Raw genomic sequence first — 27,138 nt, forward strand, 5'->3', positions numbered from 1 at the left:
CACACTGGTGGTCAAGGGCTGGTCACTGAGGAATGTCACCAGGGAGTGGCTGCCAAGAGGACTCTGTGCCATAGATGACATTTGACCCTGATTGTTCAGCCAAATTCCCACCCACCCCATGTTCCCCTCCTGCAGCCCAACTCTTTTCAATCTGGCTCTGAGGAGAGCACAGCAGACCATGTCCCAGGCCTGGCTAAAGTCTGGGCACACAACATCCCCTTCTTTTCCCTCCCACGGAGGTTCTGCAATCCCTGCCTTGTGCAGCCTGGAATGGCTGCAGGAGGATTTGCCACCTGCCTTTCCCTGCTGAGCCTGACCAGTCTGTGACTCTGCCAGTGCCCCTCCCTGCCCTGTTTGCAGACTGGTTCCATGTCTGCCCTTCCCAAGTGCCCAGGACCCTCTGGGATGGCTATGGCTTTTCCAAGGGGTTTGAGAGAGGTCTCACAATAACACTGCCCAGCCTTCTCAACATCTTTTACACCAAAAGCCTTTTCCACATCCCTCAATTCCTGGTCACTGCCCAGAACTCAGCACAGCTCTGTCCAGGTCCTCAGGGTGGTTCAGAAGGGAGGCAGCTCTGATTTCTCCCCACAGACCAGAGTATTTAATTTTAAAAATGTACAGAGAATAAACTTTTAAAAAGTCATTGTGCTATAAAGGAAAGGTAAATATTGATGTAGAAGTATTATGAGTAGTGAAATTAATTTCTGAAATACATTATAACAGTCGAAAAATAGTATAACAGTAGCAAAAAATTACAAAGAGGAGCAAAACAGATTATAGTTACTTCCATTCTGAGTACTCTGCAGAAGAAAGGCACAGTTTATTGCTTCAGAAAAAATCCAGTCAACCCTTTACTCGGCATCCTTGAGCTCCTGGTTCCTCAGGCTGTAGATGAGGGGGTTCAGGGCTGGAGGTACCAACGTGTACACAGCTGAAAAGGAGAGATCCAGTGTTGGGGAGGAGATGGAGGGGGGCTTCAGGTTACCAAATATGCCAGTGCTAATAAACAGAGAGACCACAGCCAGGTGAGGGAGGCAGGTGGAAAAGGCTTTGTGCTGTCCCTGCTCAGAAGGGATCCTCAGCACAGCCCTGAAGATCTGCACATAGGAGAAAACAATGAACACAAAACAACCAAAAGCTAAAAAGACACTAATCATGATAAGCCAAACATCCCTAAGGTAGGAGAGTGAACAGGAGAGTCTGAGGATGTCTGGGATTTCACAGAAGAACTGGCCCCGAGCATTGCCCTGGCACAGGGGCAGGGAAAATGTATTGGCTGTGTGCAGCAGTGAATAGAGAAAGCCACTGGTCCAGGCAGCTGCTGCCATGTGGGCACAAGCTCTGCTGCTCAGGAGGGTCCCGTAGTGCAGGGGTTTGCAGATGGACATGTAGTGGTCATAGCACATGATGGTCAGGAGGAAATACTCTGCTGAGATGAAGAACACAAAGAAAAACACCTGAGCAGCACATCCTTCATAGGAGATGTTGCTGGTGTCCCAGAGGGAATTGTGCATGGCTTTGGGGACAGTGGTGCAGATGCAGCCCAGGTTGCTGAGGGCCAGGTTGAGCAGGAAGAAGAACATGGGGGTGTGCAGATGCTGGCCGCAGGCTACGGCGCTGATGATGAGGTTGTTGGCCAGGAGGGCAGCCAGGGAGATGGCCAGGAAGAGGCAGAAGTGCAGGAGCTGCAGCTGCCACGTGTCTGCCAATGGCAGCAGGAGGAAGTGGCTGATGGAGCTGCTGTTGGACATTTCTTCACTATGGGCATGTTGGACTGTTGAAAGAAAACATTGACAAGCTGGGATAGGTTTCCATGGGTCACTCCTATGCTATTTTCTTACATATTCACTGAAAATTCTCTCTTTGGGGAAATTTCACTTTCCTTTTTCTTATTTTTTGAGTTCAGCTTTTTGCTGCTGAGTTATTTCCTCAGCTTCATTGCTCTCAGCCTGAAAACTGGGGAGAACAGAGAGAAAACAGGGCTCCCTGTGCCCCAGTGCAGTCAGACCTGCTGGTCACACACAGGTGCCCTTTGCTCATTACACCTCCCCCTATTTCTGGGTGACCTTACTTAAAACATTTTTGAAACTAAAGTGGACTTATCGATGACTCATGTTTAAAAATCGTTTTCTCCAAACCATTCTCTCTTTCCTTGTGCAGATGGACAAGAAGGTATACAAAGAGTTCCTCTGGCTCTCTGCTGCCTGGAGTTGTGCCTACTGGGAGCTATTTCTCTCTATCCAAGCCTTGTCCCTGCCAGTGCTGCCAGAGCCCAGCCCAGCCCTGGGGGCTCAGCTCTACCCTGCACACCCCTCCCAGCACAGGGCACTGCCCAGGGCCATCTCCCTGCCAGCCGGGCCTTAAGGGCAGCTCACACAAACTGAGATGCTGCAAGCCAAGGTGCTGCTGCTGCTGTCTGTAGGCAGAGGAGGGTGAGGAGGCACTCTGTGAGGGAGATGTGAGGCACATCTGCTGATGCCCAGTGGGACAGTGCAGGAGTCTCAGTGACACAGACACACCTGAGAGCCCCTTTGCCTTCCCTTGAGGAGAAAGCTGAGAGCAGCCCTGGCCATGCAGCACCATCTCCACAGCAGGAGGAATCTGCCCTGATGGGGGTGGCTCCTTCCACCTCCAACTTGTCCCCACAGTCCATGGGGAGCTTCCAGGCAGGCTGAGAGCTGTCCCTGGCAGGTGGCACATGGCCTGAGCTGGCCGAGAGCCCTGAGGGCTGCAGGAGCTGCTCTGCAGGACAGCCCTGGCCAGCCCTGGCTGCAGCCCCAGCTTCAGTCCCTGCAGCCATCCCTGGCAGCAGGAGCCGTCCTGCCCTGTCCCTCTGACGTGCCCAGGGCAGCCCCGCTCTGTGCCACATCCTCCTCCTCCTCCTCCTCCTGTGCCTCAGAGAAACTGTGAGAGTCCTCCTGACATCCCCCAGGCTGTGGGCTGTGCTGGCTCCAGGAGGTCCCTCCAGGAGCACAGGGACATTGCCCTGCACCCACACACTCACCCATGTCCAGGGCTGTGAAGATGTTTCCCTAAGCGTAGTCTCAGCTCAATGTCTTCCCAGTCCTGATTGCCTTGAGCCTGTCTGTGCCTGGCTCCTGTCTCCTCAGTGCCTGCAGGAAGTGCCCTCAGCCCTGCTGGGCTGGGAGAGGAGCAGAAATGTCTTTTTGAAGCTTTTCTTGGTTTACCTTGGGACCTGCCTCTGTGCCAGGAGCCCGGCCCAGCTCAGCAGCACAGACACAGCACAGGGACTTTAATGGCCCTCTCAGGGCTTTGGTTCTTTTTACATCCTAATCATTCCCTGAGAAAGTGTTCCAAAAACTTCTCAAGAACTCAAAGTTAAATTAAAATACTGAAGTTTCTTGAAGTTTTAATGGGTCCCACTGAGGGACACAACTGAGTAAGTGTCCCCAGGCTCCAGTTAGAGCAGGAAATTGGAGGCAGTGATGACAGGTGGGGACAAAGAGAAGCCAAGTCTTGGTGCCCTGGGGCACAGCAGGGTCTGTGCCACCAAGGGCTCTGAGGAGACACCTTGTCCTGAGCCACTGGGGTCTCCTGGCACAGCCCCAGCAAGGCTGGGCACTGTCACCCCTTGTCCTGCCCTCAGCATCCCCCCACATCCCAGTGGCCTCAGGGATCTGCTGGGATGAGTCCCTTGGGAGCCTTGGTCAGGAATGGCCCTGGGGGCTCCTTCATGCTCCCAGGGACTGCAGGTTTTTCACAGGACTTTGGGTTTTGCTTTTGCCTTGGAGTCTGTGAGAGCTTTGTGCAATCATGGCCTCCAATTATCTGCTTTAATTAGTCCCTTGAGAGCCTTTTTCAATAAGAACACTCAGTGGGGCTCATTAATGCTTCAAGGTACTTCAGTTTTTTAAGGTATTTTCCTTTTTCATTTCCTCTGTCATGTCTGAGAGGTTTTTCGGCAATCATGGCTTCCCATTCTCTCCTCCAAGCAGTCCATGAGGAGCCTGTGTTGAGGATGGACCTCAGTGGGACCCATTAGGGCTTTGACACACTTTGGGTTTTTCTTCTGACTTGGACTCCTGGGAAGGTTTGTGCAATCTCCTCTCAGGCCCTGAGGTTCAAGGTGTGATAAATGTGAGTTGTGCTAAATAAATTGTAACTATATTAACAAAATTGTATTTAGATCAATAGAAGACAATTGTTACAGAGTGAGGGGGGAGATGGGCGAGACAGGGCAAAGGACATCTTCCACATGTTGGGAGACGAAGAAGGAGATTGGAAGAAAGTCAAACAAGAATAGTAGAAGCACGTAGTTCTGATAAGCAGCATCTAGAAATAGAGCTTCAACGTTGAAATGGGCCAAAATGGGATGATTCCAGGCATGGGATTTAATTTGAGTCTTATTATGGAAAACTTCTGCTCAGTCACATAGTGTACCTGCGCTACCTGCAGGTCACACCTCGGTCACTGATGAAGATGATGAGCCTTCATCGGAAATAAGACCCTCAAAAGGATGAGAGACCCCCTAACCCATTAGTAGAGCATGCACCATACACATAGTGATGCACGTTTTAGGAATAGAAACTAGGAGGAGTTTTCTAGAAACTTCTGTATCCTACAGTATATAAGTGGGATTGTTAGCCTGGATGCTTTGGTACGAGAGGAAGGGCGAGTCACTCCCTGTACCCATGGTCAGTTTTGTTTATGCTTTATAGGAACCTCAATTATACTAAATGACTTAATCTTAAATTTTACATATCCTGAAATATATGCATTCTATAATTTGATTGTATTAATCTCAAATAATTTGAGTGCATAAATTTATAAAAATTACTATCAAAAATTTGCTGCTAAATTTAATCTTGTTGTTTGATAAATTGGATAAATAGAAAAACATTCATAACCCTTCCTTCCTTCCTTCCTTCCTTCCTTCCTTCCTTCCTTCCTTCCTTCCTTCCTTCCTTCCTTCCTTCCTTCCTTCCTTCCTTCCTTCCTTCCTTCCTTCCTTCCTTCCTTCCTTCCTTCCTTCCTTCCTTCCTTCCTTCCTTCCTTCCTTCCTTCCTTCCTTCCTTCCTTCCTGGAATCCTTCCTTCCTGGAATCCTTCCTTCCTGGAATCCTTCCTTCCTGGAATCCTTCCTTCCTGGAATCCTTCCTTCCTGGAATCCTTCCTTCCTGGAATCCTTCCTTCCTGGAATCCTTCCTTCCTTCCTGGAATCCTTCCTTCCTGGAATCCTTCCTTCCTCCATGATCCCACTGGCTCCCTCCCAGCTCAGACCCTCCTGCAATTCTCACCCGTTGGCTCAGCCTTTGTGTCCTTGACAGGACATGGCAGAGCTGTTGGGGCCGGGCCAGGAGCAGGGCAGCCCAACATTCCCCTCTCTGGGACACGGCAGCTGTGGCAGCCCCAGCGCTCCCCTGTCTGTGACACCACAGCCCTGGCAGCCCCAACCTTCCATCCCTGGAGACGCTCCATGGCAGCTTCCAGTCAACGCAAGGCACCGGCCACGGAGCACCCCCAGCCTGGCCTGATGGGGATTCCTCTGCACACAGCTCGGGCAAGGCCCCCCTGGACACCTTCACTGTGCCACAGACAAGTGTCACACACAGCTACAGAGCTCTGCCCAGAGCTGCCACGAGGAGCTGATTAAAAAATTAAAACAAAATTTAAAATTATAAACCACAATAATCAAACCCATCCAAGAAAACAAACATATCCAACAAGAACAACAACAAAAACAAAACCAAAAACCACTAGAGAAGGAGAACATCCCCCCAATAGACCTGTTCCATCCTTCACTCGGTACAGCTGCATGCACACAGGGGCTGAGACTGCAAAAAAGAGAAGATTCCTTGGGTACAAGTGCAGGAAAAGCAGGTTTAGGACAGGCTCTCAGTTCTGACTGTTCTCAGCAGATTGAAAACGGCCCCTTTGGCACCTGCAGGGCCCTTGCCAATGGCAAGTGCCACACCCTCAGCCCATGGGGGAGCAAAGGGCTCTGAATTGCCAGCCCTGGCATGTAAACCCTGTTCCCAGGCTGCTTCACACACAGGATTCTTCTGGATGAATCCAGAAAGCTGAGGGTCTGCTCTGGCTCCTCCATGTCCTAAAGCTGCCTGACAGAAGAAATTTAGGGTCAGCTCCAGTGGCACAATCCCTGCTGGCCCAGGGCACAGTGCCAGGAAGGTCTCTGCATGCCCAGCCTTTGCTCCACCCAAGAAAAGCTCCTGGCACAGGGTCACGTTTCCTGCTCAGCCAGAACCACCGAGTGCCCCAGCAGCAGGAAACTGATGGCTCTGGGCGGCACCCATGGTGGCAAATGCCAGACCTGGGCACTGCCAGCGTCAACAATCTGCTGGATCTGCAGTCCTGGCACCCACAAATCACCAGATCTGAGCAGTGCTGGTGCTGGAACCGGGGAATTGCCGAGTTTTGGCTTTCTGTGCATGCAAATTGCTAGACGTGGGATGGGCCGGTGTAGGGATGGATAACGATTTGACAGGAAAGTCTCACAGATATGTATGTACATGATAAATGTGATTCATGCTAACTAAATTGTAACTATATTAGCAAAATTGTACTCATATCAATAGAAAATAATTGTTACAAAGCCAAAAAAAAAAGAAATGCGACAAAGCAGAGGGAATCCTCCAGATGTTGGAAGGGAATAGTAGAAGGACGTAGGTCTGATAAGCAGCATCTAGAAATAAAAAGTTTCAACCCTGAAATGGGCCAAAATGGGATGATTCCAGGCATGGGATTTAATTTGAGTCTTGTTATGGAAAACATCTGCTCAGTTACACAGGGCGTCTACCCTACCTGCAGGTCACACCTCGTTCATTGATGAAGATGATGAGCCTTCATTGGAAATAAGACCCTCAAAAGGATGAGAGACCCCCTAACCCATTAGTAGAGCATGCACCATACACATAGTGATGTAGATTCTAAGAAGAGAAACTAGGAGGAGTTTTCTAGAAACTTCTGTATTAATATGGATTAGCATATAGTAGATAAGTGGGATTTTTTGCCTTGATTGTTCAGTAAGTGAGGAATGGCAAGCCCCTCCCCGTACCCCCAGTTGGTTTTGCTTATAATTTATAGGAACCTCAATTATTCTAAATTACTAACTGCCAAATTTTGTATATATTCAGATATACGTATCCAATATATTTTGATTGTATTCATTTATATACAATTGCTGCTATTAAAAAATTGCTGCAAAATTTAACCTTGTTGTCTGATAAATTGTACAAATAGAACGACATTCATGACAGACAGAAGCATTTCCAGAGTGATCTTGATGCTGAATGTCTCCTTAAGAGCTCTGGATACAGAGAAGAATGAGCCCTTTGCTGGCTGGCCCTGTTTGGACAACCTGATCCTCACCCCCATCATAACTGCGTCATGATATCGCCCACTTTTGACAGACACCCCAAAATAGAAAAAAACCTCATAAATGTCTTTTTAAATGAAAAATGTTCTTAAATATTAAGATATAATTATATATTTCTTATTTATAATAGTACTATTCTATATTTTATAACCATATTTTTATATTTATAATAAAACTCTATACATTATTAGCAACCAAAAAAATTACTGGCCAATGGTTCTAAGTAACACAATTTCCTTCATTAATTAAATAAACTCTCCTGCTTATTTATTTCTCCCTCTTTATGATAATTTGTAATATTTGATAATTTGTAATATTTGTAGTCATTTGGTCACCTTTATTAACATCTTTTTCTCCGACAGGGTCCAGGGGGGCACTTCGGGTCCAGGGAGGCATTTCTGGGGCACATTCGTGGCAATTTTGGGTCTGGGAAAAGAATTTAGAAGGAAGTTGAGGACGGGAGGACACTTGGGAGCGTCAAGTGGGAACTAACAGAGAACTTAGGTATCCTGAGAGAAAGTCTGGGCTTCGGAGTGTTACCTGGCTCTTTCAGGGAGGCTCTTGGCAGTCAGGGAGGGGAATCTGGGGCCATTCGGGGTCCGGACGGGCACTCGGGGGCTCTAACGGGGCTCTCCGAGGCTCGGGGCGTGATAGAAGTTGTAGGCGGGGGTATAATAAGGTTTAATGGAGCCGTGGAGCATCATGGGAGTTGTAGGCGCAGCTGCAGCGTCTCTCAGTGGGGCGCAGGACATGATGGTTAGAATGGCTTTTTACCTGGAGAGCGGAGCATCATGGGAGCTGTAGTCCCGGAAGTGATTCCTACGGACAGTTTAGGGGTCTGGGAAGGCGCTTGGGGAACATGTTTGCCTCTGAGTGGCGGCTTCAGGTCCTAAGGGGGGAATGTCTACGGATCAGGAGAACTTGGGGGGAGCCTGGGGACCGCTAACCGGGCTCCTTACGGTGCAGGTCAGGACAGGAGTTTTCAGCGCGGGACTGGGTTATGAGGTGCTGTGAGCTCGCGGGAGATGGAAGGAGATGAATTCCCTGAAATAGGTGTAAGGGGCATCTATGGAGTTGGGAGCATTCAGGGGATCCGGGGACATTTTTGGGGAGTCTCGAATGGGCCCTGAGGGAGCAATTATGGATCCTCCAGGGTCTGGGGGCAAGTATGAAACATATGGGGGACAGATACCGGGGTTCTGCAGAGCGCAGGGCATGATGGGCGTTGTAGTCCCGACTCCAATGGGGCTCTATGGGGCCGTGGGCCATGATGGGACTTAGAGGCAGAAAGGAAAGATGGTGCTGACTGCAGGCACCGCCCCCGAAGCACCGATCCCTAGAGATGAACTTCCTTGGAGGCCCTTTGGGCTGGCACACACCTGAGGAGTGTGACTGTTTTCAGTGGGGAAAAATGGGAGTTTTAGATTGCTTCAAAACTAAAAAAAACAAAAAAAATCCTCTTTTGACACTAACTCTTTTAGTAGTTTATGCAATCATGGTCCCAGTTATCTACTTTTATGAGTCCCTTGAGAGTTTTGTATTGACACTCAGTGGGGCTCATTAATATTTTGAGATACTCAAGGTTGCAAAGGTTCTTTGGATTTTCCTTTCTTCTGTGACTCTCTGAGTGGTTTTTGGGCAATCCTGGCCTCCCATTCTCTCCTCCAAAGAGTCCATGAGGAGCCTGTGTTGGGGATGGACCTCAGTGGGACCCATTAATGCTTTGAGACGCTTTGGGTTTTTCTTCTGACTTTCACTCCTGGAAAGGTTTGTGCAATCTCCTCTCAGGCCCTGAGGTTCAAGGACTCAGCACCAAATGCACCACAGGGCTGATTGGGATCAAGCAAGTCCTGACAAACCATGGCTCTGCCTTGATTTCCCTCTGGTCTGGTGAAGTCCATTCTAATGCAATTATGGAGAAATAATTCAAAGAGATTCTTAGAAATACACATTCCTATTTTAAAGACTGTATTTTATTTCTATTCTCTTTATGGAAGCATTTTGTGGTTGATATTCATCCAGGGTCTCCTCAGTAGGTCTGGCCTGCTCACAGAAGCTGTGCCTTGAGGGCTGACCCGGCGTGGACAACCTTGCTGCACATTCCTCAACCCCATCCTGTCTGTCCTCACTCACCTGGGACCTGCTTTGCTTGAAGAACTGACTGCAATCAGGCAAACAGGAGTTTTCCTTTTTCTATTTTTGAAGCAATCTAAAACTCCAAGCTTTCCCCATTGAAAACAGTCACACTCCTCAGGTGTGTGCAAAGCTTAAAGTGCCACCCAGGATGTTCCCCTTCATCCAAGGCAGAACCCTGCAAGGAATGTTTGGAATCTTTGGACTCCTTGGTTCCCGGAGGCCTTGCAGTGTCACAAAGGCCCCTTGGTTCCATGAGGTTCTGCACTGTCACAATGGAGATTTGGGTCCATGGGGCCCCAGGTGTCACAATGCTCTTTTTGGTTCCATGAGGCCTTGATCTGTCACAATGGACTTTTGGTTCATGAGGTTCTGTACTCAACAATGATCTCTGTAGTTCCAAAGTGTCACAACAGACCCTTGGTTCCATGAGGTTCATTGGTGTCACCATGGTCTCCTTGGTTCCAGGAGCCATCACAATGTCACAACAGACCTTGGTACCATGAGGTTCCTGCAGCAGGACTTCCCCTATGGCCCAGCAGAGCTCATCTGCTCTGTCCATCAGCTGGGGCCATCACTCAGGGCATCTTCCCCCTCTCAGGAATTGCTGAGATAACCCAGGCCCGACATCTGTCCTGTCCTGAGTTCTCCCTGGTGCCAGGGGGGTGGAATTCCCAGCTGGCCATGAACATTTTGCCTTGAGAGCAGCCTGAAGGGAGATAAGCCTTGAATTTCTGAGTGACACACACTTCACTTTACAAACTATAATAGCTGCACAAAACTTTCACCAAGCAGAAATCTTCTGCATAGTCCCTGGAAACAGGTAGGGCTTCTCCCCAAGTCTGGATGCATCTTTGTGGTTCCTTTTCTGGAAGCTGAGTGAAAGGGATCCATGTGTACTCCCTCATCAATTTGGTAGTAAGTTACATTGACTCCTGATCTCTGCTATTTCTTTACTTGCTGTAATATAGGGAACTTCATTGTGCACTGTGTTTGTATCTACCTGGGCTTCTTTTGTTTATCCTGTGCAGTAAGTATTCCATTTAAAGTATCTTGTCTGTTAATCTCAAGTCCATTCAGTAAATAATTAATTTTATAATAGACCTAATCAGGCATTCTAAAGAACTTGTGAGCAAGAGCAATTTGGGGTGCAGGTCGCCTGAAACAGAGTTACTGCCAGAAACCGGAGCATAAGGCAGGACTTGTCTAAGATTCAGTCCATTCAAAACATATATCAATTAAAAACAAAAAGAGAGAAGAGTTTTTTTTCTTATTTATTATTTTCCTGTTTATACACTGATATCAGCAATCTCCAGTTGATATTGATCCCAAGCATCTCCTAATGCAGTCTGAATAGATATGAAAATCAAGACCCTTTATGGCTGACAATCAATCACACTTTGTCTCTACCCCCACCCCACCATTTCCCCCATCCAACCCCCGGCACTCAGAGCAGCCTTGTGCAAATCTGAGCTCCCTCCCCTCCAGGCTGTGCCTGCAGCTTTCAGGTCCTTGGCACCAACTCCCACCTGCTTTCCTTGGAGAAGGAGCTGCCCAAGACACAGAGGGATGTTCATTAATTGTCAGCAAACAAACCAAAGGCAGGCACAGCTCCATAAAAAACAGAATTCCAGCCCAAGGAATGCTGGGCAATGGAGCCACATCCAGGGGTGTCCCCAGGGCTCAGGACTGGGGCCAGGGCAGTTCAATCTCTTTATTGCTGATCTGGATGAGGGCATGGAGGGCACCCTCAGTCAGTGTCCAGGTGAGCCCAAGCTGGGTGGGAGTGTGGGTGGCTGTGCTGCAGGGCAGGAAGCTCTGCAGACGGATCTGGACAGGCTGGAGCCATGGGCCTAGGACAATTGGATGAGGTTCACCAAGGCCAAGGGCTGGGACCTGCCCTGGGCTCATAACCACCCCAAATCCCTGGCCGTGCCCTGCCCCTGATCCCCACATCCTGTCCTGTTTCCTTCATCCCTGCATTGCCAGGAACTTTCTGGGACAAGGGAGCCCTGCTGTGGCTATGGAGGGAGGTGCAAGTGCCAGCACTGCAGTGGGAACCACAACTCATCAGGTTTGTGTCCTTCGGGGGTGTGATAGGTTGACTTAGGAAGAAGAAACTCAGAAGAGGTTCTTCCTAAGGGAATTTCCTCTGTGGGGGTTGGGATACCTGCAACAGCCAATTAGAGAAAGTTAGTTCACTCCGTGAACACACATTTTGAGGAAGGTAATCCAGAACTGAGCCTCTTGGTCTTTCCGGCGGCTGAGCAGGTAACATCAACCCGAGTTCCCCCCCACTATGCGGGGGGGGAGGCTCGGGAGGCCACTTGGGCCCCGTTTGCCAACGAGGGGGACCCAATGGCCGGGGGGAGAAAAAGTTGTGTGATAAGACCTTCACAGCTTCCTCCTACACGGGCCTGCGGCTCTGGCGTGGGGGGGAGGCCGACTCTTGCTGCTGCCGGATGGGCTGGACCTGCCCTGGTGGCCATGAGCAGTGTGGGGCTGCAGACCAGCCCCAGAAAGGCTGATTAACAACTCAGCTGCCCCCCCAGCCCGGCCTGAGCCTGGCCCAACTTTAGTAGTTGTGTTAAACTTTAACTCTTTAGTGTTCAGATAAGATTTGCAAAGCCTCCAGCCTTTCCTTTGAATATGAAAGGGAATAAGAAGATTTCTGAAGTCAGTGATTGTTGGAGGTTGAATTAAGCCCTTTTCTTTCAGTGGAATTTTCTCCCATTGTTATGCTAAGTAATTGTGGCTACACCTTAAAACGACAGATAATGTTCTCTCGTAGGGGGGTGGCTGGAGGGGGAGGGGGGGGGAACCGGAAAAGGAAAGGTGGGACGGGGGGGGGTCTGGAGCTGGGCTCTCTCTCTCGCTTGGCTCGTGGAGTGGGAAGACAACCTGGGCTCTGCTCTGGCATCTTCCCCTGCCATCCCAGCACTGAGATCCACGCTCCCTGCCTTTGGACATCGCTCTGCTGCTCTCCTAGCTCACCCTACTACCTCCGGACACTCTGCTGAGCACCACGACCGACACCGTGAGGGGGGAGTCACTTTCCCCATCCCCTCTCACCCCTGGGCCGCGGCCACCATCACCCAGCCCTCTTCAACTGCACGGGACCTGCCCTGCCCCCACAGCACCGGTAACAGCACAGGGAGACGGCCTGCGGCCAAAAGGGACTGGAGCCGAGCTAGACTGTTTCTGTTGCCAATTTTTATACCTGTTGTTGTTTTCTGCCTTGTTAGATACCAGTAAAGAACTGTTATTCTTATCCCCATATCTCCTGCCTGAAGGTGTCTGAATTGGACCTAAAATAATTAAAAGGGAGGGGGGTTGCACTCTGCATTGCAGAAAAGGGGCTCCTGCCTTTCCTTAGACCATACCTATCTTTCAAACCAAGACAACACCGTAGGACAGCCAGGGCTGCAGAGGGCACAGGGATGGGCAGCAGCTGAAAGGCCCTGACAGAGCCAACTCCTGCAGCACTTGGGCCATGCAGGCTGGCCCTGGGCCTGAGGCCAGCAGGGGACAAGTGAGCCTTGCTGTGCTGGGGCCTCATTGGCTCCTTGTCCCTGCTCAGCAGCCTGGCAGGGGCCGCCCCATGGTGCTGCCCTTGGCATTGCACATGCCCAGAGCCCAGTGGCCCGGGAAGAGCCCTGAGCAATGAGGGAGGGACAGGATCTGCCTTGCCAGGGGCTGGGGCTCAGCTCTTGGCCCTTTGCATTCCTGAAACACATCCATATTTGCTCAGCATCGGAGACACCTTTCCCTTGTTTGTCCTCACCTGTCATCAGTGCCTCCAGTGTTCTGCTCTAACTGGAACCTGGGGACACTTTCTCAGTTGTGTCCCTCAGTGGGACCCATTAAAACGTCAAGAAACTTTGGAGTTTGAATCTAACTTGGAGTTCTTGAGAAGTTTTTTGAACACTCTCTCAGGGACTGTGTCTGATGCAAACAAGCACAAAGCCCTGAGAGGGTCATTAAAGTCTTTGTGTTGTGTCTGTGCTGCTGAGCTGGGCTGTGCTCCTGGTACAGAGGCAGCTCCTGGCAAGCAAGAAGAGCTTCAAAGAGGCAACTCTGCCCAGGAGCAGCTCCTCTTCCAGCCCAGCAGGGCTGGGGCACTGCTTGAAGTCACCCCAGGCACAGCACAGAGGCACAGAGAGCTTCAATCAGTCAGGCCTGGGAAGATGCTCAGAAGTGACTGGGGCAGAATCACTCCCAGCCCTTGACACAGGAAGCCTCTGGCTGTAGGACAATGCAGCTGCAGCTCCTGCAGTGATCTCCTAAAGCCGGAACATCCTGCAGACTCGGTGAGTACAACTCTCTGGGTATTTCTGGTGTAGGGGAGGTGAAATTCTCATGAAGCTCTAACATGCTGAGGGTTTCTGATAAATCATGGAATATTTCCAAAACAAGTCTTTTGATAAAAATGAGGAAATTTCCTAAGACTTTTTGTTCCGTTTCCTACTACTGGAGAATGGCAGAGAGAGAGGGATAAATATAAAAGGTATTATGAATTTTGACAAGTGCCTGAGACATCTGAAGTATTATTTTTAGTGATCAATAAGTTCACACGAGATTCCTAATGTGCTTCCAGCCACTCCTCTGCCCATGGACAGCACCAGCATCCCCTTTGCTCGACCCATCAGGCTCAGTCTGACCTGTCCTTTCTCTAAGCTGTAACAGAACCTGCCCCCAGCCAGTGCCCTGCAAACAGGCAGGGTTCTGCAGGGCCAAGGAGAGTGCACAGAGATTTGGGTTCTGTGAGTGCTGGTAGGGACAGATCAGGCACAGGGAAACACCTCCAGGAGGAAAATCTCCAGGACACAGAAAGAATATCAGGCAATGAGAGAAAACAAAACCCAGAAATGTTGTGGCAGGGAGAGTTTAGAGATCTCCATAGGATCCCCTGCAGTGCAACCCCTCCCTCTGAACAAGCCCCCCGCCTCCTGTCCCCCAGCCAAGCCTCTGCCCTCAGGGCCAGTGGTCCAAGGTGTGGAGCCCCTCCTGTGCAGGCAGAGCTGTAGCAGAGCCGTGGGGCAGCTCTGCAGCCCCGGCCCAGTTCCCTCTGCAGAGCACAGGGCTGGGAGCAGCTGCCCAGCACTGGGGGCTCTGGAAGGGAGCACAGCTGGCTCAGGGTGACGCTGTCCCCAGTGCCTGGCTGTGGGCAATGCTGTCAGTGCAGCCAGGGAAGGAGCTGGATCTGCCTTACTCCAATGCCATCACTGGGACACTTGGAAGTGTCTCTGATATTTCAGTCCAAGCTGGGAGCTTCAATCCAGGATGCAAAACTGTCCTAGAGCATCTCCTGGTTATAAGATTAATGGGGAAAGGCAGAGGTGTTCTGACACTGAAAATGTTGTTGGGTTGGTCAAATGAGCAACCTGAGTCCTCAGTTAACAAATGTGGTGCTGGGCTGTGGTGGATCCATTGGCTCTCAGCAGTACCTTGTGATTTGTTAAGGGAAACCCTCCACCTGAGAAAGGTTAAAGCCCAGACAAATTCTGAAAATGTCAGAATGACAGAGCATCTCCCTTCACTTTCTCTTTATCACTTTATCTCACAGATCTTGCTCTGTTCTCCCTGAGTGCAGCAGAAATGCTCAGGGTTTGATATCAAATAATACCAGGAGAGACATGGGGAGAACTTACACAGAAAACTCCAGAACTCTTAAACGCAAAAGGGTGTCTGTGTGTTCATGGCAGGGTGTATGGGAAATTACTTTGATTTCGGTTACAGGCATCTCCTCTAACTCTTCACTGCTCTTTTCTCCATGAACAAGTCTCCATGGCCAGACACAGGAAATGTCCAACAGCAGCTCCATCAGCCACTTCCTCCTGCTGCCATTGGCAGACACGCGGCAGCTGCAGCTCCTGCACTTCTGCCTCTTCCTGGCCATCTCCCTGGCTGCCCTCCTGGCCAACAACCTCATCATCAGCGCCGTAGCCTGCGGCCAGCATCTGCACACCCCCATGTTCTTCTTCCTGCTCAACCTGGCCCTCAGCAACCTGGGCTGCATCTGCACCACTGTCCCCAAAGCCATGCACAATTCCCTCTGGGACACCAGCAACATCTCCTATGAAGGATGTGCTGCTCAGGTGTTTTTCTTTGTGTTCTTCATCTCAGCAGAGTATTTCCTCCTGACCATCATGTGCTATGACCACTACATGTCCATCTGCAAACCCCTGCACTACGGGACCCTCCTGAGCAGCAGAGCTTGTGCCCACATGGCAGCAGCTGCCTGGACCAGTGGCTTTCTCTATTCACTGCTGCACACAGCCAATACATTTTCCCTGCCCCTGTGCCAGGGCAATGCTCGGGGCCAGTTCTTCTGTGAAATCCCAGACATCCTCAAGCTCTCCTGCTCAAAATCCTACCTCAGGAAATTTGCAGTTTCTGCTTTCACTACCTCCTTAGCAGTCAGCTGTTTTGTGTTCATTGTTTTCTCCTATGTGCAGATCTTCAGGGCTGTGCTGAGGATCCCCTCTGAGCAGGGACGGCACAAAGCCTTTTCCACCTGCCTCCCTGTTGGGGGTTGGATTGTTCCCCTTTTCTTTCTGTGGAATTCCTCCCATTGTTATGCTAAGTAATTGTGGCTACACCTTGAAATGACAGATAATGTTCTCTCCTAGGGGGGTGGGTGGAGGGCGAGGTGGGGGGGGAACCGGAAAAGGAAAGGTGGGATGGGGGGTCTGGAGCGGGGGTCTCGCTCTCGCTTGGCTCGTGGAGTGGGAAGACAACCCGGGCTCCGCTCTGGCATTTCCCCATGCCATCCCAGCACTGAGATCCACGCTCCCTGCCTTTGGACATCGCTCTGCTGCTCTCCCACCTCACCCTACTACCTCCGGACACTCTGCTGAGCACCACGACCGACACCGTGAGGGGGGAGTCACTTTCCCCATCCCCTCTCACCCCTGGGCCTCCGCCACCATCACTCCAGCCCTCTTCAACTGCGCGGGACCTGCCCTGCCCCCACAGCACCGGTAACTGAGCGCAGGAAGATGGCCTGTGGCCAAAAGGGACTGGAGCGGAGCTAGACTGTTCTGTTGCCAATTTTTATACCTGTTGTTGTTTTCTGCCTTGTTAGATACCAGTAAAGAACTGTTATTCTTATCCCCATATCTCCTGTCTGAAGGCGTCTGATTTGGACCTAAAATAATTAAAAGGGAGGGGGGTTGCACTCTGCATTGCAGAAAAGGGGCTCCTGCCTTTCCTTAGACCATACCTGTCTTTCAAACCAAGACACTCCCTCACCTGGCTGTCGTCTCCTTTTTCATCATCGCTGGCACATTTGTTCACCTGAAGCCCCCCTCCATCTCCTCCCCATCCCTGGATCTGGTGGTGTCGGTACTGTACTCAGTGGTGCCTCCAGCCCTGAATCCCCTCATCTACAGCCTGAGGAACCAGGAGCTCAAGGCTGCAGTGTGGAGACAGATGACTGGATATTTTAAAAACACTAAACTTCTGGTCAATTTCTGCAAATCACTCGTAATACCAATTATCTTTAATTGTTCTGTTGGTTTGACTGTGGATACTTTCTTCCTGGGTTTTACCTTTATATTGGCCACAAAATAAAGATGTTGTTTCTGCCCTTCCTCATTTTGTTTCTCTCCAACTTTGCTATGGCCAAAGATGCTGTTAATGGTGGGCTGCATTATTGGTGGCTGTAAACAAAATAAAAAATCTCCCAGCAAAGTTTTCTCTAGAGATGCCACATTTGTTCCCTTCTCTGCAGCTGCAGAGGCAGTGTCTGTGTGCAGAGCTGGGGCAGATCAGTGCTGGCACAGCATCTGTGCCCAGCAGCAGCAGCACTTGGTGTTGCCAGTGCTGCTCCCGTGCCACTGCCCCGTTGTCCTCCTGGCCCTCGTGTTGCTGCAGGGTCTGAGTGCTCTCGGGGCCGGGCACAGCCCTGGGGTGGCAGTGCTGGGGCTGCAGCAGGGACAGGCCATGGGCACTGCTGGGGCAGCGCTGACACCTCAGGGCAGGGCCTTGGGGCTCCAGGCTCCTTGGCCAGGCTCTCTCCACAACACTTGGCCAGACCAATGCTGAGCAGAGAAAAGACCTGGGAGCAGCCCCAGGCTGGCCATGGGCAGGCTGAGGGCAAACAGCATGGCTGGTGCTCTGCAAGCTTCCTGCAAGGGAGACACCCTGGCAAGGAGCAGCAGAGCAGGGGCTGATGCATCCCCAGTGCGCTGGACACCCCAGTGCAGCGTCCCACAGCGTCCTCATGCACCTGCCAACAACATCCCCCCTCTGCAGCCCTGGCCTCTCCCCCAGCTCACACAGGAGCTGCATCCTTGCAGGCACACACATGGCAGAACTGGCTCAGAAGCCCCTGTTTGCATTGCACACAGCAGGGTCAGCACCCCCATGGTGCTGCTGTGGGGACATGGAGCTGAGTGAGCACAAATGCCATCAGTCCCTGGGTCCAGCAAGGGCCAGGGGACAGCAGGGAAACCACTCAGCTTTGTCGTGGCCTCTGAAGTCAGCCAGAAAGTTTGTTCCCGTGAACTGGGAGTTTCCTGTCCCACTGCAGACGTTGCTCAGAGCCAGGGCTGCCTGGCAGCCATCCCCAAACTTACATGAGCACTTCCTTTGCTTCACATTTGCTTTCTTTACTCTTTCCTGATCCAGATTTCTTCCTGTTGCCCATCCCCGTCGCCTCCCCTGCAAACAGCCCATCTCTGTTTGACCTTTCCTCTCTGGCCCCACTCCCCATCTCAGTTCCCAAGTTGGCACCATGGGAATGTCCCTTGGGGAGCAGGTTCATCCTCCAAGTGCTGCAGGAATGGTCTGCAGGGTCCTGCAGTGCCTCGTCCTGCTGCCTTACCAGAGGCACCGCAGGCCAGGGGGGCACATCTGGGCTGGTGTGTCTGGGTGTGGGGCTCCCTGCTCTGGGCAATGAGGAGGGGCTGGAGAGGCTCTGCAGGACTGACAGGATGGGCTTTGGGGCCTGTGTGGAGAAGCTGAGGGACCTGGGCTGCTGGACCTTGTGAAGAGGAGGCTCAGGGCTCATCCTGCAACTGCTCCAGGGGTGGTTTCAGAGAATCACAGAATCAGCAAGACTGAAAAAGATCTTGGAGATCATCAAATCCAACCTGTGCCCTGACACCACCTTGTCTCCTTGAGCCTCCTTCAGGATAAACATCCCCAGCTCCCTCAGCCCCTCCTCACAGGACTTGTGTTCCAGACCCATCACCAGCATTGTTGCCCTTCTCTGGACACGCTCCAGCCCCTCCATGTCCTTCATAAATTGGGGGACCCAGAACTGGACACAGCACTTGAGGTGCTACCAAACCAGTGCTGAGCATAGGGGCAGAATCATTGCCCTGCTCCTGCTGGCCACACCATTCCTGATCCAGGCCAGGAGCCATTGGCCTTCTTGGCCACCTGGATACACTGGTGGCTCATGTCCAGTCTGCTGTCCATCAGTGTCCCCAGGTCGCTTTCTGCCTGGCTGCTGTCCAGCCACTCTGTCCCCAGCCTGTAGCACTGCAGGGGTTGTTGTGGCCAAAGTGCAGGACTCGGCACTTGGTCTTGTTAAACTCAACCTTATTGGATTTGGGCCCTGGATCCAGCCTGTCTAAGTCTTTGTACAGAGCCCTCCTACCTTCCAGAAGATCCACACTCACACCCAGCTTAATGTCAGCACAGTTCCATATGGCCCTAGAGTGTCACAATTTCATGAGGCCTCCCAGTGTCACAATTTTCTTTTGGTTCCATGGAACCCCTGGGTGTCACAAAGTCCCTTCTATCCTTGAGCCTTGCAGTCTCATAATGGATCCTTGGTCCATCAAGGCCCTGTAGTGTCACATTGGATCCTTGGTTCCATGAGGTCTCATAGTGCAGCAATGGTCTCCTTGGTTCCACAGTGTCACAATGGCTTCTTGGTCCCAAGGGGCAGCACAGTGTCAAACATGTTTCCTTCATTCATCCATGAGTCTCTGCAGTGTCACAGTGGCCTTTTGGTTATACAAGGTCCAGCAGTGTCACAGTGGTCTCTGTGGTTCCACGAGGCCCAAAGAGTAACACTGACCCCATGGTTCCATGGGGCCCTGCAGTGACACCATGGCCCCATTGTTACCTGAGTTTCCACAGTGTCACAATGGACTCTTCGTCTGCACAGTGTCACAATGGACCCCTGGTGACACAAGATCCTGCAGTGTCACAATGGATTCTTGGTGCCATGATACCCTGCAGTGTCAGTGTCACAGTGGTGTCTGAGTACATGAGGCCCTGCAGTATCACAGTGGGCCCTTCGTTCCAGGGGGCACCTAGGTGTCAAAATTGTTGCCTTAGTTCCACGAATCCCTGCAGTGTAACAATGGCCCCTTGGTTTAACAAAGCACACTGTGTCACTGTGACCTCCATGGTTCCACAATGACCCAGAGTCATTAATGGACCTTGGTTCCATTTAGCCCCACAGTGTCACAATGGCCCCTTGCTTCCCCAGGGCTCTGGAGTGTCACAATCATGACAGAATCACAGAGTCAACCAGGTTAGAAAAAGACCTTTGAGATCCCGAAGTCCAAATTGTGACCCAACACCACCTTGTCACTCAGACCATGGTACTCAGTGCCACATCCAGTCTTTCCTGAAACACTTCCAGGGATGGTGACTCACCCACCTCCCTGGGCAGCCCATTCCAATGCCCAATCACCTATGTTTATGAAGAATATTTCCTAAGCTCCCGCCTAAATCTCCCTTGGCACAGCTTAAGGCTGTGTCCTCCTGTCCTGTCACTGTTCCCTGGGCAAAGACCCCGACCTCCACCTGGCTGCACCCTCCTGTCAGGGAGTTGTAGAGAGTGATGAGGTCTCCCTGAGTCGTCCAGGATAAACAATGCCAGCTCCCTCAGCCACTCCTCACAGGACTTGTGTTCCAGACCCCTCACCAGCCTTGTTGTCCTTCTCTGGACATGCTCCAGCCCCTCCATGTCCTTGCACCAGCAGATCCACACTCACACCCAGCTTGGTGCCATCTGCACATTTGCTGATGGTGCTCTCAGTGCCCTCATCCAGATCGTCAATGCAGATATTGAAATCCACGCTGGCTGGCTCTGATCCCTCAGCCATCCTGTAGGTGCCCTGTGATGGCACTCAAGGTGATCTGTTCCATCACCTCACCAGGCACCCAGGTCAGGCTGACAGGCCTGCAGTTTCCCCACATCCTCCTTCCAGCCCTTCTTGGGGATGGGCTCACATTGGTACCTCCAGTCCTCTGAGACCTCCCTGCTGAGCCAGCACTGATAAGAAATGATGGAGAGCAGCTTGGGGAGCTCATCCAGCAGCTCCCTCATCCCCCTAGGATGGATCCCATCTGGTCCAGAGACACCTGTGAGCATCTGAGTGGCTCAGCAGGTCCCCAGCTGCTTCCTCCTGGATTACAGGGGTCTGTTCTGCTCCCTGTCCCCATCTACCAGCTCAGGAGAACACTTGTCCTGAGCTCAACCTTTCTTACTGTTCAAACTGAGGCAATGAATGGATTAAGTAACTCAGCCTTTTCCTCATCTTTGGTAACCATACCCTCCCTAATAAACAATAGAGGTTCTCCTTTTCTCTTCTTCTGCCATTAATGTATTTCTAAAATAATTTTTGTTATCCTTCACAGAAGCAGCCAGATTAAATCCTAATAGAGCTTTCACCCCTCTAGTTTTCTTTCTGCATGACTTAGGGACATCCTGAAACACTTCCTGAGTTGCCTGTCCCCCTCTGTCCAAAGGTGATGCACCTTCTTTTAACCCTGAGTTCCTGGAAAAGCTCCATGCCCTACGAGGCCAGTCATTTTCCTTTCTATCTGACTTATTGGCACAGAGGGACAGGCAGCTCCTGTTCAAGAAAGATTTCTTTCTTGAATTGTCTCCATCGTTCCTGGGAAACCTTGCTTTTTAAAGGCTGTTTCCCTTAAAAAAAAACAGTACCTGATTCGGTACTCTCCAAAACTGCATCCTGAATACGCCAAATCCTACTCTCTCTAAGTCCAATGTAGAAGTTTTGTAGATGCCCCTCCTTCTTCCAGAGATATTTAAAAATTCAATAATTTCATGGTCACTGTACCCCAAAAAGCTTCTGACCACCACATCTCCCACCAGCCCTTCTCTGTTTGTGAACAGAAGGAGACAGATCTTTCCTGTGGAGTGGGAAGTGAAGAAAACCTCCCCAAAGTGCAACCTGGAAGGTTCAGCCTGGAGTTGAGGGAACAGAAAAGTCCCTCCCAGGGCAGAATGTTGGCGTCCAAGGTGTCCCATCATGAGGCTGGGCCATGCCATGGCTCTGTGTGCCAGGAGCCGGCAGTGCTGGGTGCAGGGAGCCCAGGGAGGGCACAGCAATGCTGGGCTGAGAAATGCTGGGGGGGACAGCGAGATGGGCGTGTGCAGCCGGCCAGGGCACAGGAGCAGCACGCACAGGGGGCACAGCCTGCAGGAGAGATGGCCAAGGGCTGGGCAGGGCTGGCAGGGCCAGAGGCACCCAGGCCTTTGTGCTCTGGGCTCGGGCAGGGCCTCTGCAGCCCCACAGAAGGAACTTTCCTGGCAGGGGCTGCACTTTGCTTCTGCCTCGGCCCTCCCTCAGGAGGCTGGCAGGGCTTGCAGCTTGATGACGTTTGTCCTTGCTGCCTCTCCCATCCCACTGCCCCAGGAACAGCCCCGAGCCACCCGTGAGGGACAGGCCCTGCTGGCCCAAGCCTGGGCTCAGGCCTTGGCCTTTCTGCTTCCTCCAGCCAGCCCAGGCCTTGCTCAGCATTGCAGTTCCCTGCTCACAGCCTTGGGCTCCTGCAATCCTGGCCTCAAGGATCTGCTCTCACCAGTCCCCGGAGAGCCTTTGGCACTCCCTGCCCTCAGTGGGGCCACTGATGCTCCAAGGGACTTGGGAGTTTTGCTTCTGACTCCTTGAGCAGCTTCTTCAACCTTCTCTCAGTGCCTGAGCGTCCCGGACTCAGTCCGAAATCCACTATGGAGGTGATTAAAATACATAAAGCTCTCAGGATCTCTGTCTTCCTTCAACTCTCTTCAAGAATTCAGGGCTTGTGCAGCTGATTGGAGTCAGTTTGCAGTTCTTTTAAGGAGGAAAATTTCGAAGTGCACCTCATGATTTTTGTTTTTATTCAGTTGAGTATTTTTTTATTTTTCAGTTCATTGTAGAGGTGATAGAAGCATTCCCCAGGTGATCTTGATGCTGAATGTCTCCTTAGGAGATCTGGGCGTGTAGAAGAATGACCCTGACACTGTTTGGACAACCTGCTCCTCACCCCTTAAATCACCATGTCAGACATCGCCCACCTGGGACTGAATCAAAACATTAAAAAAAAAAAGAACTTTTCCTTGGAATTAAAATGTACTTATTAATAAAATTTTATTAATAGTATTTGTTCTATATTGTTCTATATCTTTATTACCTTACTTCTATATTTATATAAAAAAATCTATACATTTTTAGCAAGCAAAAAAGATTTTGGTCATTGCTTCTAAGTAACACTATTCCCATCATTAATTAATTGGTCAATTGACCACTATAGAGTATTGATTTCTCCCTCTTTATGCTTGTAAGTCCTATTTTTACTCCTTTAGTCCTGGGTTTTTTAAATCATTTTCTCAGACAGGGTAAAAGGGGCCACTCTGGAGGAGCCGGGTGGGAATTCGATGCGGCACTGAAGGATTCTGATGGACACTTGGGGATCCGGGCGGCCACTTGGGAGGCTCTAACGTGGCTCTCTGGGGTGCGGTGGTCCATGGGAGTTGTAGGCACAGGTATAATACGGTTTAATGGAGCTGCGTAGCACCATGGGAGTTATAGGCGTAGCTCCAAAGTGTCTCGGTAGGCGCGGGGCATGACCGGAGATGACGTCACAGCTGCGTTGGCATGCTACGGGAACCGCGGAGCATGATGGGAGCTGTAGTTCCGCTCGTAGCTCGGTGTTTGGGGGCCCAGGAAGGCATTTCGGGGACACTTTTGCGTCCGAGCCGCGATTTGAGGTCCTCGGGAGAGAACGTGAACGGGTCGGGAGCACTCTGGGGGAGCTTGGGGAGCTCTAACCGGGCTTTTTAGGGTGCAGGGAAGGGCAGGAGTTTTAGGTGCCAGATTATGTTATGTGAAACTCAGAAGCCGCCGGGGATGACAGGAGATGAATTCTCAGAAATGACTGTAATGGGAATCTGTGGGGTTGGGAGCATTCAGGGGATCTGGGGATGCTTTTAGGGGGTCCCGAATGGGCGCTGAGGAAGAACTTAGGGATCCTGGAGGGTTTGGGGGACGCTTATGGGACATGTGGGGGATGGATACCGGGGTTCTGTGGAGCGTGGGGCATGACGGGCGTTGTAGTCCCAGCTCCAATGGGGTTGTACCGGTCCGCGGGGCATGAGGGGAGTTATAGGCAAAAAGAAAAGATGGCGCTGACACCAGGCACCACCCCTAAACCTCGATCCCCGGCGCTGATTGTTTGCAGGCAACGATGGGCAGAGGCGGGAGGAGCCCATTCAATCCCTCCAGTCCCTCCCAGTACAGCCCAGTTCATCCCCAGTACAGCCTAGTACAACCCCAGTGCCCCTCCAGGCCCTCCTTGTACACTTGAGTTCATTCCTATTCCCTTCCAGTTCCCCCCAGTGTCATGCATAGTATGCCTCAGTGTCTCCCAATCTTCCCAACACTGTTCCCAGTGTGAGAAATGTGATTCGTGCTTATTAAATTGTAACTATATTAACAAAATTGTATTTAGATCAATAGAAGACAATTGTTGCAGAGTGAGGGAGGAAATGGGTGAGACAGGGCAAAGGACATCTTCCAGATGTTGGGAGTCGAAGAAAGAGGTTGGAAGAAAGTCAAACAAGAATAGTAGAAGAACGTAGGTCTGACAAGCAGCATCTAGAAATAGAAAGTTTTGACCTTGAAATGGGCCAAAATGGGATGATTCCAAGCATGGGACTCAATTAAAGTCTTGTAATGGAAAACATCTGCTCAGTCACACAGCACCTGCGCTACCTGCAGGTCACACCTCGGTCACTGATGAAGATGATGAGCCTTCATCGGAAATAAGACCCTCAAAAGGATGAGAGACCCCCTAACCCATTAGTAGAGCATGTGCCGTACAACCTATGACGTAAATTTTAGGAATAGAAACTAGGAGGAGTTTTCTAGAAACTTCTGTAGCCTATAGTATATAAGTGGGATTGTCAGCCTGGATGCTTTGGTACGTGAGGAATGGGAGCCACTCCCCGTACCCCCGGTCGGAGGGAGCCCCTCCCCGGTCGGTTTTGCTTATGCTTTATACAAACCTCAATTATACTAAATTACTTGCTGCCAAATTTTGTATATTCTCAAATATATGCACTTTGATTGTATTCATCTCCAATACTTTGTCATCTCCAATACTTTAATTGTATTCATTTTGTTATTATTTAAAATTTACTATTAAATTTAATGTTGTTGCTTGATAAATTGGAAAAATAGAACATAATTCTTAACACCAGGTAAGCAGTGGTGGTCGAATAAACGTCCTTATCCCAATTCACAAACTCTCCGGAGACGGTCAGTCTCACAGATAACCGTCTGGTCCTTGTAGATAACCACCAGTGAAATCTGGAAGTCTGGTCCTTGAGATTGGCAGCACTGATCAAACAAAGGCAGGAAGGGCTATCGGGAAGACTGATATTGCAAGCTGGTAGTCGATGCAACTTACTTGGAAAACATGACATAGCATAATATAACAAGGTGATTTAAAACAGAACTATTTAATCATATAATTTCTTTTGTCTAGTGTCCATGTTTCACTTCAGAGCTTAATATTCTAGTTTATACAAACCCCAATGCTTTTGTGATTAACACGGATCTTTTATCAATGATCCCAGGATGGAGGCAGAGGTGATGGAGCCGGCTGGGGTGCAGAATGATGCCACGAGAGTGGAGGGGGATGGGGATGGAGGCGGGGGAGATGAGGGTGGATCCAGGGCAAGGCGGGCACGGCCCGGAAGCGGATCCTGGCGGCGGCTCCTCCTCCCGGGTCAGCGCGGGCGGATGATCCTGGGGAGCGGCCGCGTGGTGCGGGACGGGACCGGGGGAACGGGGGATATCGGGGAACGGGCGGATAGCGGGGATTGGGGGGATAGCAGGGGGATAGCGGGGAAGGGGGTGGGGATAGTGGGGAAAGGGGGGATAGTGGAGAACGGGGGGAAATAGGGGGGGGAATGGGGGGATGGCAGGGAACGGCGGTATAGCGGGAAATGGGGGGATAGTGGGGAACGGGGGGGATCCTCTGTGTGGGTGCCGGTGCCGGGGCTGTGGAAAGAAGGGGAGGAGAAGGAGGCGCTGGCCGGCCCGGGATGAGCGCTGGCATGTATTATCTGAGGCGAGCTGATGTCTCTTACCGCTTTAGCTCTAGAATTACTCTGAGGCCCGGCCATCCCTCCCTCCCTCCGGCAGCGCAGCTTTTGCCCGCGGTGCCATCGAGTCCCCGGGCCGGGCTCTGAGCCCGGAGCTCTGCTCAGGCCGGCCCTAAAGCCGCAATGTTTTGTGCTTCCCGCAGGTGTGTGGTTAAACCCGGGACATTCCAGGCCCGGTGTCTGATGCAGCGTTTTGGAGAGTGCCCAGAGTTACAGTGCCAGTGGCACAGGTGAGGTTTGGGGTGAGCCAGGCGCTCCCAAGGCTTTGGGTGTGCAGCCCCTGGGAAGGCTTCCTGTGCCTGTGCTGGGCTCCCGTCAGCTCACCAGGCATGGATTTGTGGGCAGGGGAAGGAAAAGGGCCAGGGCCTTGTGTTCATCTGGGTCCTTTCGTATCTAAAGTCCAGATTTGGCTTCTGGTGCTGTATTTTCTACTGCAATTTAAACATTCTGTTTTTAATAAAACTATTTTTGGTTTCGTTTTCTTGTCCCTGGAGACACAATGGTCATCGTGTGGGGAGGAGGAAGAGCTCAGGAAGGAGAAAGGATGGGGGAAAGGTGCTTGTAATTTTACTTCTCAATATCCTCTGATTTTTTGGGCGATAACTTCAGGTCATTCTCCTACATGGAGTGTGTTTGGCCAGTGATCAGGGAGAGACTTCTCCCCGTTCTATCCCAAGGCAGGAGCCTTTCAGCGTGGGCTCTGTGCCACTGGGTGGCCTCGTGGTTTTCTGTCTCTTGTGATCGCTGTGTGCATCTCCAGGGAGGCAAACGAGGCCATGCTGAGCCTCGAGATGCAAAATGTTCCCATTTGCCAGGGAAGTGTTCGTGTTGGCCAGGCTGGGAAAATCTCAGCATGTCCAGGGCCAGTGAGGGATGGGGTCCAGCACTCCAAGTCACACTGGGACCAGAACCACAAGGACCGTTTGGAGCCACACTTGACCCTGGGGATGACCTTGACCTCAGCCTGATGCTGCTTCACCCCAGGACAGGAGAGCCACCATCAGCTTTTATTACCCACCCATAAAAGTTTCACCTTTGAACCTCCCCAAATCCCATCTGGGACCCCCCCAGGGGACCCCCCCCAAATTCTGGGATCCCCCTGCAGCCCCCTCAGCCACGCTGTGGCCATAGCTTCATCTTCGTGAAGGGGATGGAGACGTTGAAGCTTTTCCAGGGGAACCAGTGGATGCCCTGTGGGGGAGCTGGGGAGTCAGAACCCTTGGAGAGTTCCAGAGACCTCCATAAATCCCCATAGAGACCCCACAGACGCCCCCCAG

At 51.2% G+C, this 27,138-nt stretch overlaps 1 long non-coding RNA gene, 1 other non-coding gene and 1 pseudogene across 2 annotated transcripts; 2 read left to right on the forward strand and 1 right to left on the reverse strand.

The window, feature by feature from the left end:
• Positions 1 to 698: 698 nt before the first annotated feature.
• LOC148217724 (olfactory receptor 14C36-like) lies at positions 699 to 1,775 on the reverse strand (annotated as a pseudogene).
• A 23,692-nt stretch (positions 1,776 to 25,467) lies between these two features.
• On the forward strand, positions 25,468 to 26,337 carry LOC148217725 (uncharacterized). Its single transcript, XR_015800812.1, has 2 exons — positions 25,468 to 25,520; positions 26,005 to 26,337. It is a non-coding gene; the product is annotated as an uncharacterized LOC148217725 (long non-coding RNA).
• Positions 25,794 to 25,877, forward strand: LOC148217726 (small nucleolar RNA SNORD45). Its single transcript, XR_015800813.1, has one exon. It is a non-coding gene; the product is annotated as a small nucleolar RNA SNORD45 (small nucleolar RNA).
• Positions 26,338 to 27,138: the final 801 nt, after the last annotated feature.

This window comes from Sturnus vulgaris, unplaced genomic scaffold (genome assembly GCF_052056855.1).
Source record: "Sturnus vulgaris isolate bStuVul1 unplaced genomic scaffold, bStuVul1.hap1 Scaffold_329, whole genome shotgun sequence".
Classification (NCBI taxonomy): Eukaryota; Metazoa; Chordata; class Aves; order Passeriformes; family Sturnidae; genus Sturnus; species Sturnus vulgaris.